The sequence below is a fragment of the Camelus ferus genome, chromosome 2 (assembly GCF_009834535.1).
Source record: "Camelus ferus isolate YT-003-E chromosome 2, BCGSAC_Cfer_1.0, whole genome shotgun sequence".
Classification (NCBI taxonomy): domain Eukaryota; kingdom Metazoa; phylum Chordata; class Mammalia; order Artiodactyla; family Camelidae; genus Camelus; species Camelus ferus.
In genome coordinates, this window is record NC_045697.1 from 113,467,363 (window position 1) to 113,479,998 (window position 12,636).

At 36.6% G+C, this 12,636-nt stretch overlaps 1 non-coding gene across 1 annotated transcript; it reads right to left on the bottom strand.

Annotated features, from left to right (window-relative positions):
- Positions 1–10,644: 10,644 nt before the first annotated feature.
- LOC116659485 lies at positions 10,645–10,751 on the bottom strand. Its single transcript, XR_004314851.1, has one exon. It is a non-coding gene; the product is annotated as a U6 spliceosomal RNA (small nuclear RNA).
- Between the last annotated feature and the right edge of the window lie 1,885 nt (positions 10,752–12,636).

Below are 12,636 nucleotides of genomic sequence, written 5' to 3' on the forward strand. Positions count from 1 at the left end.
TGCAAAATTTCATGTAAATCAAATCCATCAGTAAAAATCTTCCCATAAAGAAAGTTCCAGGACCAGATGTCTTCATTCATGACTTCTATAAAACATTCAGGAAGAAATGATTCCAATTTTACCCAAAATCTTTCAGACATTGGATTAGGGGAGAAAAAGCATCATTTTCCAACTAATTTTCTGAAATCCAGTGATTTCATTCCTTGTTATATACTACTCCATTGTAATGTATTTATATGGACACCAAAAAGCATGTTAAAAGATTGCTCCTAAAAGCCTAAAATCGGGGGAGAAATTTAAATTCTCATTAAAAAAATAATCTATAATAGAATAAATTGTAGTACATTCTTACTGCAACATATACAATAATGAGAAAAAACAAACCACAACTACATGTATTATCATCTATTAATGTGGCAAATAATCTCCAGCCAGTCTGTTTGACTCCATTTATATGAAGTTCAAAACAAGCAAAAATGACATATATTGATATATATATTCTCCTTATTTCTGGTCAGTCTGCTATTTCTTTCACTTTTTACTTTGTCTCAACATATTTTTATTCCATCTGTGAAGAATATTCTTACTGTGAATAGAATACAAGTTTGGCAATTAATTTCTTTCAATTTATTGACAATATCGCATTATATTCTGATTTTTTTTGCTTCTTTGGAGATTATTTTTCTTTTCATTGATCTACTTTAAAGATTTTTCTCTGTCTTTGGATTTGAATAAATGATGTGATTAAGAAAGCATGTATGGTGTTGTTAAGAAAGTGTTCGTGCGCGCGTGTGTGTGTCTGTGTGTTTGTTTTGTCATGTTCATTTTTATTGATCCTATATAAGGTTCATGTAGCCACTTGAATATGTAGCTTAATTTTTTTTTGATCAGTTTTGGGAAATTCTTAGCTATTCTATCTCGAAATAGTGCTTTAGGTACATTTGTTATTTCCTCTCATTTTGAGATTCTAATGAAACACGTGGCAAAACATTTCTTCATATCCTGTATGACCACTATGTAATTTCCATTCTTTCTCTCTGCCTCATTCTGCGTATTTTCCCCTGACCTACACTCCACTCTTTAATTCTCTGTTCTTCCGTTAAACATATCCAATGGATTCTTAATATAATTTTTGGTTTATAAATTTCTGTTTGTTTATTTTAAAAAGTTTCTAGTTTGTGACTGGTATTCTCAACTTTATCTTTTATTTCTCTGAACTTAATTGTATATAGCTATTTTAACATTAATATTGAATTACTCCATTCCTGGGTGACTGGATATCCTGTGAATCTGATTCCATCGTCTGCTGTTTTGCATATATTTTCATCATGTGTCTTGTTTTCTATACATAGTTATTTTTCATTGCATCCTAGACACTGATAATGAAAAAACTTCTAGAGATAACTAGAGTATACACAAGATCTTGTTCTCCCAAAGGGAAGATTTTGTTTTGCCTTTGGCTATCATCTAGACAAGCTAGAGACTAACAGTTCCTGACCAGCTCAATCCAACCCGGGATTTAGTTGACTTAAAGGTGAGTTTCTTCTTATAAAGGAATAGGGCATTCTATTTCCTGTTCACCCTTACTCATAGGTTTAATCTCTTAGGGTTTGAACCTAAAGCCTCAATAGTTTACTCTGGTCTTGTCCTTAGAAGTCTCTAAGTTCCAATTTTGTCCCCTTAGAGTCATAAGTCAATCAGAAACCATGCTTGGTTTCTTGTCCATTTTGCCACCTTTTTTTTATCATTGGCAGAAAATTGTAGGGAAATGCAGCCTCAATTATCAATTTCACTTCTATGGTTTCTTTTCTCTCCAAATTTTTTGACCTCTGATTCTTCACTGTCTTCTTCACTTTCCAGTGCCTTTCCACAGATGATTTTTATTTTGCTGAACTTATTTAATTGTTTTTGGCAAGGTCGTTGGCTTAAATGATCATTTCTGGAAACCCAACTCTCACTATTGATTGAAATAAGTATTACTCAAGTCAAGAGTTCTTTATGAGACTGTACAGAATTCAAGGTGTCCTTGAATTTGGATGTAAAAAAAAAGCATTTAAATTATCATTAGCTTCTAAAAAGCAATTAGCACTTCATTCACTTTTGGATATAGCTAACACATCACAGTGGTATAAATATTACTTGTGATTTCTGTCACATGTGAAATAATAGGAAAATTTATATATTGGTCTCTATGCCCAGTTCCTGCATAGAGCTCCTAAAACCCTTATAATTTCCTTCTTAAACAAATAGGAGGTGTTTTATTATTGCTCACTTAAAAAATTGCATGTATAAAAACTCAACCAGCATACACAACTGGGGCAAAAAATTCAAATAGTGTATTGATGTGAACTGCTGATACCTTAACCCTCTGGGACCAGCTCTAACTGTGAGTAAGCCTGGATCTAATTCTCAGGTGCCTAAGGGAGCCTTCAAAGGTTAGGTAAGCTCCAAATTTCATTTTCAGTCAGTAAGAGGGAGATATGTCTTCTTGAAAAATGGTTTGACTCCTCAGAGTTGTCTGCAGGGTCCAATTTTGTTAGTTTATTCTGCAACATATTGGAAAACTAGTTTATGACATATTAGGTCTGCATTTCCAGGGAAGACATGATCATTCTACTTTTTAATTTTCTCCAATACATGTGAGAGTCACCTATGAGTTCCACAATTTATTAAGTTTTATAGCACATATTTTTATAACATTTTACAATTCAACTATAATACTGCTTATAGTGAATACAATTTAAAAAATTTTTAACCAGAATTAAATTAATCATAAGTGGCATGTTGATTATCTTTAAATTGTCATTCTTAATTTTATCACAAATGATACTTTAGCAAATTATTTCTTTAGGGGAGCTTTATTGACTTGAAAAGTAATGGCACTTCCCAAGACACTCAAAAATAGTTTCACATTAGCACTGGAAAAAGAAATCTACCCAGTTAAATTTCTCTTTCCTATTATATTGACCAGAAACAAAATCAGATCTCTTCAAAATGATTTGGAACTGTAGTATGAATTAAAGAATCAGTTTTTCAATATTAAAATCACTAGTCCTTCCTAACTGCGTCTGCTGTCTTTATGACTCTGTATAACTCTTTGGTCTGCTTGTTTTAATCTCCTTGTCCAATATGTAGTTCTATAATAATTTTAACTTTCTCCTACCATTTTAAAAACAATCTCTTACCTAGAAAGCTCCTTAAAGCATTTACTTGACATGTCATCACAGGGGAAAAAATCAAGGAAAATAAGAAAGACAGACAGTGACGGAAGTTTGGAAGGAGTGTTTAAGATAGATGTATACACAAAGACTGGTGTTTTAAATCCAAGTGATGGAAAAGATTAGTTTTTGTAAAGTCAGGAAACATCTTTAATGGCACCATCAGATATGGAGGAAACAAGATGGGGATAAAAGTGCAAAAGGGAAAAGAGACAAGGCCCTTTGTAAGATGTCGGGTTCCCACTCAGCTTCATTAGCCAGTCGTCAACCACAGACCTAGGTGAGATGTATTGCTCTTCCCCATGAAAGCATTTGGCAGTGTCTGGAGACACTTCTGGCTGTCACAACTAGGGGTGGGGAATTGCAAGTGGAATCCAGTGGACAGAAGTAAGAACGATATTAAATAGCCTACAATAACCAGGACAGCCCACCATCGCAAAGAATTTTCCAGATCAGAATGACAGTAGTGCCAAGGCGGAGGGACAGCGCTCTAAGGCAAAATGGAAATGGTCTTTCTCTTAATTTATACCCTTATACCTTTTTTCAGAAATCCTCCCTCCACACCCTCGAGTCTACCCTGAATGTTCCTCTGAGCTTGAATTCACTTGTGAACAAATGGTTCTGAGCAAAGGGGGTGACAGGGATTGAGAAGAGAAACAACAACTATGTGGTCACAGCACACTCCTTTTGGATGTTATTGAAGGTCATTTTTAATATCTTCATTGGAGAAATATATCCCCCAAAAGTAATCTGTACAACATTTGAAATGCAGCACACTTTGCTTCTGACTAATAAATATATTTCCTCCATATAATGATACATTTCAATTCAGTTTCTGGCTTGTGGTTCAGTTTTTCTGTTTAGAACTTGGCTCAGGATACACCATGTGTTAAATAATTTGGTGCCTACCTTTCTGAAAAAGCATCTTTGACCCTGAGATTTCTGGCATTTCAATTCCAAAAGAAATGAGAGCAACTCCTTCCTGCTCAAAAAAGAGCTATGAAACATGAATTAAAGCAGCAGCATGTCATCACTGCTAAGATGACCTATCAGAATCAGTTAAGAACATTCATGAAGCAAGAACAGATGGATGAGTTATAGGAATTTGTGTATTTCCCAGTTATAGGAATTGTGTATTGCGGAGCTCTGAACTGGAATATCATTGTGTCTTTAAATTTAAGGTATTTACAGAACAAGTCATCACTAACCTGCGAAGTAGAACAGCTCACTTGTGGGAGGGATCTGATATTCCTGGGATCAGGTTGGATTATTACACGAGCTGGAACAGTAGCTCCTGGACTCATTTCTCACTTGAAGTAGGCATGTGTCTTTCTGATGACTAAACCTACATTTATAATGTTGGTTTCAAACTAAGAACTTCACAGATATGCTGCAGTCTGCTATTGACCTCATTTTTCAACTGTATTTTTCATGTTTTTATTTTTAGGAAATGAGATACAGTCACAAATATAGTTACGAAGTAAACATATATAGTCACTTTTTGAATAATTTGTCACAAATAACTCAAGAATAGCAGATAAAGTATCTAACATCTTGCAACTGAGTGAAAAGCGTGTGGCACAGGCCTGGAGTGACTTGATTTCTGTGCCAGACAAATGGACACTAGATTTTCTGCTCTGCAACTGAATGGCTGGGGAACCGTGGGAAATTCTTCTCATTGTCCAGGCTTAGCGTCCAGTAGGAATCAATGACAGTTGTAACTGATGAATGTACAAGTATTCCATTTCTACCTACTAATAATGTTATGAAGATTACATATGACAATTCACGTAAAGTGCTCAGTTCTTTGTCTTGGACATAGCTCAGTGATTTTCAGTCATTATTATTTCCAAGTGGCAAGTATATCATACTGAAATTAGTTTTCTGAGTAATTTGTTACAAATGACTCACTTAAGAATAGCAGATATATTTCATTTTATGAGTAATTTTCATGCCTTTAAGGCTGGCATGTGATTTTTAAAAAATTGTATCACAGAATCTTAGATTTTAAGGCATCTTTGGTGTCATTTAATTTCATCAGTTTTGTGGGTGAGAGAACTGAGAACCACAGATGTTTCCGAAGAAGCCAAGGTTATCTCTGAAGTAGTCCCTGGTCATCCATGATCAAAATGAGCTTTTCCTCTTTCACTGGAGTTGAGAGGGATGGTCTCCCTTGAGATATTTTGGAGGAAAACATGGGAACATCAGTTTGGCCATCTCTAAGTTGAAAGGAAATAATACAATACACTAAGGAACGTGTGCATTTCCATATCCATCCAAACTTTTAAATGAATGATAAAATGCTTAGAGAAGGTTTTTTTGTTGTTGTTTAATATCTCAGTCATTTGCAAGAAAGAAGCTGTCTTTTGTTTGTTCCCTTTCAAATTTAAAATAGATTTAAATATGTTGGCTATCCAATAAAAGCAATACTGACTGAGAAAGGGACAGCCTACTTTGTCAACTAAGTGATCATAATTTAGAGTTTTAGCAGATAGTGAAAATCAAGAGAAATCTGGGCTGGTTTCAGGATAAGTCAAATTAGAACATGGCTCGGTTGACAGTTTCTAATGTGCAAACTGAATGTTTCTTCATGATTCATGTCTTCCCAAATGTAAATATCCTCATCCACTTTTACATTTATAATGGTTATAATTATTTAAATAATAAAGAGTTTGCTTATTACTGTAGTTAGTCATTTACATACACTCTTGCAAAGATGAGAACTTAAAGCCAGTATTTTATCATCGCACACATTTCTGTCTTATAGCTTATGTAGATAAAATATATCTACAAATATGTCAGTTTATTTCACTGTCTTTACAATTTCTAGGATAATTTATAAATTACTGTGTGCTTGTTTGCTTTTGGGAAATGCTGGACTAGGTACTCAGGCCAACCTTCCTGTAGAAGCAAGACATTTATATATACGTACATAATCTCATAAATTTGAGCTGGGAACCTGAAACTTACACCTTAGGGGTAATGATGTCTTTGCGAGTGTAATGAAGAAAAAGATTTTTATATGAGAAAAGCATTGTGGATTATCTGAGTAGGTCCTAAATCCAAGGACAAGCATCCTTATAAAAGACACACAGAAGAAAGAGAGAAAAGAAGCAATATGACCACAGAGGCAGAAATGAAAATGATGTAGCCACAAGTTCAAGAATGCCTAGAGTCGTCAGAAGCAGAGAAAGGCAAGGAACAGACTATCCCCTGGAAACTTTGGAAGAAAAATGGCCCTGCTGACACCTTGATTTAGACTTCTGGCCTCCAGAGCTGCAGGGGAATAAATGTCTGCTGCTAAAAGCCACTGAGTTTGTGGCAATTTGTTACAGCTGTCTGGGGCAGGTAACTAAAGCTGAATAACTCAGACCATCAGTCTTGAGAGTAGACAGGTAAATGCTTGAGATGACAGGCTGTCCCATGCGGTAGCAAAGCTCAGATTTTGTGTTTGGACATTCTATTTACGTACATATTTTATTTTCACCTTCCTTCTGCTTACTGCCATGGATTGATTTAATGTTTTCCTGGTCACAAAGAAGCATGAGCTGTGGACTTGCTGGAAAACAGATTGATGCTTTCAAAATAGATTGGAAAAGTGGTTGAGCTGGTGGTACCCGAGCAGCAAAGAACAGGAATCCTTTTCTCTAAAGAAGAACAGTGGGGTCACGCCAGCCATTTCTGGCTTACTTCACTTAGAATGGCGATCTCCAGGTCCATCCATGTTGCTGCAAATGGCACTATTTCATTCTGTCTTTATGGCTGAGTAGTATTCCATTATATACAAACATATACACCACATTGTTATCCATTCCTCTGTCAATGGACATTTAAGTTGCTTCCATGGCTTGGCCATTGTAAATAGTAATACTGTGAACATTGGGCTGCCTGTATCTTTTTGAATTATAGTTTTCTCCAGATATATGCCCAGAAGTGGAATTAGTGGCTCATATGTTAACTCTATTTTCAGTTTTTTATAGGGAATCTCCATACTGTCCTACATAGCGGCTGCAACAATTTACATTCCCACCAACAGGTAAGGAGGTCTCCTTTTTCTACACACCATCTCCAGTATTTATTACTTGTAGATGTATCTCTTGAATTTTTATGACATTCTTCATCTTATTGCTCTTCTCCTGATCTTAAGCCCTGTCATTTCCAATCTGTTCCGTTAGCTGCTGTTCTTATTTTCTCTGTGACGCTTCTGAAATCATCCCATCACTGCTAAAGAGTGATATTCAGAAAGCACAGAACGAGTTAGTTTATGCTTCTGATGATGACTTTATCCCTCAGTTGAATAGTTTTCAATGTTTCCCGATGGTCTACGGGATAATGTTCAAAATGTAAGCAGGACAAACTCAAACCTCCAAGATCTGTCTCCTGTTTGCCTTCCCAGTGTTGCCCACCCTCACATCCCTGCACACCTCAGATGCTTGCGCCATGATGACCTACTGGTGGTCCAGCACTCCACATCCTATTCTACCACTATAGCTTATAATGTTCACTTGTGGTTTTCCCACCTTTTCTGTTTGGCTAATGTGGGCCACTTTGGAAGGCAAAGTCTTACCTTTGAGCTTGAGCTAAATTTCACAGTACTGCATGTCAAAAAAGCAGATCTTAAATCCACAAAGACCAATAGTCTATTATACTTAACTTTAAAAGCTTCATGAAATAATTTATTGAGATAAAGATGAAAGTAAGAATAATACAATGAATAGGTAAAGTTTTCCGTATTATTAGCAGATTATCTAAAGCTAAACAAATGGGATAAACGTGAGAAAAGTTAAGTTATGAGTACATTAAGGCTCACTTTCATAAGAAATTTATTAAGATTTACATAGAACATTTTAATAACTTTGTGAAGTATATGCATAGAATTCTAAAAAAAGTAGATTTCTGGTTTAAAATAACTAACAACTGTATTTAATCAACATAGTAACATGTACAATTCCTTTTTTTCCTTTCACCGAAGAATCTAGGCACAATTCTATTTGAAAGAATACTTCCAAATTCATTCCAAGTGTTTTGCTATGTTTCTTCTAGGTAAGAATGGGAAAGGTCAAACTTGGGAATTAATCTTTAAGAATTTGAATAACTTCAAGAACTTACCTATTTTAATAATGGACTGAGTCAGTTAATTCTTCTTCCCATGGAAATTATCAAATAATTCTGTTCTTTCTCTCTTTCTCTCAGTATCTATGAATAAAATGACATATGTTGTATATGTTATATTTTTTAAATTTATTTCCAGCAAATTTTCCTTTGATCATAGCAATTGATCATTCAGTTGTTAGAGGTTCTTAGGTGAGGTTTATGCATGTTCAGTTATCTAAAGAAAGCCTTTTAAATCAATGTCACCTCATATTTCAGATAAGATAGTTCAGATAAGATAGGCATGTGATTGTATTTGTCCATTGAGGGTCTTGTCAAGGCACAAAAGTATTTTGTGTTTGTAAAAGTACTGGATCCTAACAGTAAATCTGTGAATCACTTAGCTCGACATGTATTCCTACTCTCTCAGCCAGAGATCAGAGAGGCAGGGGATAACGCTTCTCAGATTTCTTGGCTGCTTGTGTGGTTGGTGGCATGCATGCCAATTAAGACCACACATCCCTAAGACTCGGACTGGAACTTGCAAGGAGGGAGGCAGTATGGGGGGCGGGGCGTGTCCATTTTGCTGGTGCAGATCAAGGAGCTGCTGTAACAGCCTCCAGATTCATGGGGGTGGCTTCCTGATGATGGAAGTTGATAGACAAGACCACTCCATTTTGGTGATCCACCACCATTTTGGGACAAGCCTCGTTGACTGCAAGCCACAACTTCCGCCTTTTGCCTGTAAAACCCTCCCCGGACCTGAGTGAGAACTACTGGTGGGAACGTTCATCCCCGCCCCTCTCTCATTCAGCCACGCCCCTTTCACGTTCAGCATCCCTCATTTGCATAAGAACCCACCAGTCAACTCCTATCCCCAGGCAGAAATAACCAAGCCTGTACTCGAGTCTGACTGGAGACTCTGCACAAATTTCTCGCAATAAACCTGACTCTGCCATTGAGCTGTCTCTGATTCTTTTTATTCGATTCTAAGAGAAGTTCTTTCTGGAAGCTTAGCCTAGAGAATGTTTCTTCATCTCTTCCCCTACAATTTTGCAAGACACTTAGTCTTCTTTGGTAAATTCTTACATACACTGGCTAGAGCAATTTCTGTTTTCGCAACGCTTGTCCAATAATTTTTAGAGGTTAATTATGAAAACCACAGCGAGGTAAGGTAGGTAATTAATTTTAAAATGGGACCCAAGGAAAATCATTCATCGTGAATTAAGCCCAGCCGGTGTCTCATTTATGGCTTTGAAAATGAGCGCAGACCCATGTTCAAATATTAAACTGAAATTCCACAGTGGTTACAGTGCTTTTTGTTAGTTTTTTCTTTTTTTTTCTTTTGCTTGTTCGTTTTGTTTTTTGGTACCATTTTGTCCACTGCTGAGTCACACAACACAGGTTAAATAGCTGGCTTAGATCACAGAATGTCATTTTCCATCAAAATCCATTATGACGTTCGGTCCCTAACCCTGAAGGCAAATAGCACAAGACATTGATTCCTCCATGGGTTTCTTTCATTAAATGAAATGACTCATTCAGGGTGCTCATTAGCCAGTCCTCGTCTAGACCTCGGGAGCTGATATAGTTAGGGCCCCAGATAATACCCAGTGATTTATTGCCAGGCTCCAAAGGACCCATTTGCCATCACTCTATTTCCACTCATTATAGACTTGGGGTTCAGTAGAAGGAAGATTCCCAAGGAGCCCCACGTACTGCTGCTGTTCGTCCTGTTCTGCACGTCCTCTTTGTTCCCCATGGTCCTGAGATGGTACCCATCCATTCCGATGAGGTTGGTACCCAAATCCCTAACGCTGCTGAAGCTGCTGTCTGTCTTCGTATTATTGTTGACTCTCTGCACTGCTTCCTTTAGAGCAGCCTCATTTCTGAGAAGCCAGGTAGTTCATTTACATCCCAATTTTGTTTGCCTGTACTCTTGACACATTAGAATTTCTTTTAAGGGAGTTGGACTTCCTTAATCAGGTGCCAAGATTTGGCCAGTTTGTTAATTATTCTTATTTATTTTATTAAAGTAGAGTCAATTTATAATCTTGTGGCAATTTCTGGTGTACAGCATAATGTTTCAGTCATACATATAGATACATATATTCATTTTCATATTCTTTTTCACTATTGGTTACTACAAGATATTGAATATAGTTCCCTGTGCTATGCAGAAGAAAGTTGTTTACTTAGTTTATATATAGTAGTTAGTATCTGCAAATCTCGAATTCTCAATTTATCCCTTCTAAGGCCACTGCCTACCTGTAAACCATGAGTTTGTTTTCTATGTCTGAGTCTGTTTCTGTTTTGTAAATAAGTTAATTTGTGTATAAATATGGAACGCTTCACGAATTTGCATGCCATCCTTACACAGGGGCCATGCTAACCTTTTCTGTATCGGTCCAATTGTAGTATACATGCTGCTGAAGCGAGCACTGCCAGTTGTTTTCTTGGTCCCTAGCACCATGTAGTGGTGGGAAATGAATCCAAACCAAGCCTTTCCTCCCTCAACAAGCAGCAACATTATTCTCATTATTATTCAATACTCTCATCAATATTCATTAGCAACCTCATTCTCCCTCCTGCTGGAAACTCGTGGCCTCATTCCCTGCACCTCCATTCAATTGTAGCAGAACTGAATCTGCTTCACCTCAGGTGTCGTGGTTTTCTGTCTCATGGCATTTGCTACATGTCTGCTCACATCCTTCTCGTTGCAGAAAGGGTCATAAATGCTAGAAGAGGTTTTCCTTTTTTTTTTAATTAACATTGTATTTTGGTAAAAGTGCGCTGACAGTTTAATGACGTCATAAAGTCATTTATGTTCTATTTATGATGGTGTGCTACTTTGGAATATTGTATTTTGCCTGTCATTTTCTAGACATAGCAATTAATCAAGCAGCGATTGTATGTGATGCTTAGGACAATGAAAAGTGCTTTCAGTGACTTGGCAACGTGTGATTGATTTTATCATTAATGGGTTTATTCCTGGACTAGCTTGATTGCATTTCCTAAAATACTCTTGGCATCTCCCATCCTTCAGCCACACTGAAAACTGCTGGGCACCACACGGCATGAGCTGCATCTTTATTAACTCAGACTGTGAACCTGTGGTCTTTCACTGGATGCTTTGCCAGACAACTGAGACTAGTTTAGGCTCTGCCAACTGGTTCTTAATTTTCTTTTAAAGTGAGGCTCTGCAGAAATGAAACTACCAAGGGAAAAAAAAAAAAAGCCTTCTGGAGTTAAAGGCAAGTTGGCAAAATAGCGGTTGATCTCTATTTCCTGTTTATATGTATGGGAAAAGTCAGTGCTTTGCCTTTGTTCTTCTTTTTCATGCAGATAAATACATCCAAGGTTGACTGTCTATATAATACATTAAAGGCGATGAAGAAGGCTGGATAGTTGTCAGATCTGCTTTAAGCGTCACTGGAAAGAACTGTGTGACCAAGTGGAAGCTTTGGTGTTATCAGGATCTCTGTGTAAACCCTGGACCTGCCACTTAGTAGCTGTGTGTCCTCAAAGCAAGCTATTTCAACTTTGAAGCAGAGTCTTCTCATCTGTAAAATGGGGAGTGGTAATTCCAACGATGTTATTGTCTTAATAGATTATCTAGGGTTAAGTGATTAATACCCTACAAATACAGTGCTTTGTACAGCTCCTTAAAAAGTCTCAATTACTGGTTGCTGGTCGTGTTTAGCTTAATAATCCAGAGTGATGGTTTTCGTATAACAGGACATTTCAGTTTTGAGTATATACACATCATAAAACTGGAACCAACAGTGCTTTAGATGATTTGACTGGCAGCTGAGAACTGAGAGTCGGACAAGCTCACCATCACACAGCTGATCAGTGACAAGAATGACACTCCAACAAGTGGCCCAACTTCCTGGAAAACATGTTCTCCTCAAAACTTTGCTGATTTATCCCAAATGCCCTCTTTCCACCTAAGTTTGCCAGATTTAGGAAATAAGAATACATTGTGCACAGTTCATTTTGAAATTCATATAGACATCAACAAAATTTTTAGCTTAAGAATTCTCCACGCAGTATCTAGGCCATACTTAAATGCTAAAATCTGCAATACTAGATAATATGAAATTCTAAATAATACTAAAATGCACAATAAACGAACTTAAAAAAACTACAATTTTTACAACACATTTATACTAAAAATTACTTATGGTCTGTCTGAAATTCCAATTGAACTGAGTATCCTGTATTTTATCTGATTAATTTTCATCAACAGTGTTTTAGAAACAGTGTTAAGTTTTATATCCATTTTTTTTCTATTCCTGGCAATCCTAGTTCACTTTCCAGCCAT